This window comes from Hipposideros armiger, unplaced genomic scaffold (assembly GCF_001890085.2).
Source record: "Hipposideros armiger isolate ML-2016 unplaced genomic scaffold, ASM189008v1 scaffold_18, whole genome shotgun sequence".
Classification (NCBI taxonomy): Eukaryota; Metazoa; Chordata; class Mammalia; order Chiroptera; family Hipposideridae; genus Hipposideros; species Hipposideros armiger.
The window spans coordinates 2,111,469-2,112,708 of NW_017731368.1; the positions used below are offsets into that span (position 1 = coordinate 2,111,469).

General features: G+C 46.4%; 1 protein-coding gene across 4 annotated transcripts in view; it reads left to right on the forward strand.

Annotated features, from left to right (window-relative positions):
* SHISA5 (shisa family member 5) overlaps positions 1–1,240 on the forward strand; it is a 22,026-nt gene that overhangs the window by 7,298 nt on the left and 13,488 nt on the right. The window lies entirely within an intron of this gene.

Consider the following 1,240-nt stretch of genomic DNA (forward strand, 5'->3'; position numbering starts at 1 on the left):
GTTCAGCATCTTGGCTGTAGAGGGCAGTGTCACTGGCCCTCATATGTGGGATCCGAACCGGGGCCCTCTGGTGTCCCAAGCCAGCTCTTAACCAATGCACCACTTGGCCGGCCCTTTACGTATTTCTTAATTTCCTTTATGATTTCTTGTTAAACGCACAGGGTTTTTGTTGTTTTGTTGTTGTTTTTTCTGCCATGTTAACTAGTTTCCCAAGGAATGAGTTATTTTTATCTTTTTTTTTTTTAACTTTGTGGCATTGTAGCCTTCTGTTTCTGATTTCTTTCTTTTCTTTTTTTTTAAAAGATTTTATTGGGGAATTGGGGGAGGGAACAGTGTTGGGGAATCTAGTTGTGGAGGATGTCGCTTCATTGGGCCATGTCGGTATTGTGATCATTGCGCTCTTCCCAGCTGAGGCAGATTGGTCACCTGCAATTGGACGGCCGCTCATACTGGTTGCCGGCCACTCATGGTAGCTTATGGCAGCCCACTGCAGCCCCACTGCAGCCTATGCCATTGCCAGCGACTCATGGCAGCCCAGCTCCAGGTCGAGCTGTTGTTCACTATCTTAGCCGTAGAGGGCGCAGTGTCACTGGCCCTCATGTGGGATCCGAACTGGGGCCTTGCTGCTCAGAGCTGGCATCCCAAGCCAACTCAACCAACGCGCCACTCGGCTGGTCCTTGTCTAACTTTTTTTTGTTGTTGTTTTTTTGTTTATTAAATTATTTTTTATTATGAAATACACATTTTTTAGAATTAGTTTCAGCTGTACAACACAGTGCAATAGTTATACTTTTTACCCCTTGAAGTGACAACCCCCCTCCTCCAATCTGCCGCCCCACTTCCCCCCAATATCATACATATCTATTACAAATCCCTGACTCTACACTCCACAGTACACTACACTACACTACACTCCCACACTCCACTCCACGCCCCATGACCATGCACATATACATATATATATTCAATCATAGTTGACATACAACACTACACATCAGCCTCAGGTGCACAGCACAGCGATCAAGCCTCCCCTTGTCTAACTTTTTTACGCAGCCTATTCAGCACTTCCAAATAGTAAACTTGGTTAACTGTTTGTCCAGTTGGTACAAATTCATACTGAATAATCCCTCTGATATAAAAAAAGTTTGGGGCTGGCCGAGTGGCGCGTTGGTTAAGAGCTGGCTTGGGACGCCAGAGGGCCCCGGTTCGGATCCCACATATGAGGGCCAGTGACACTGCC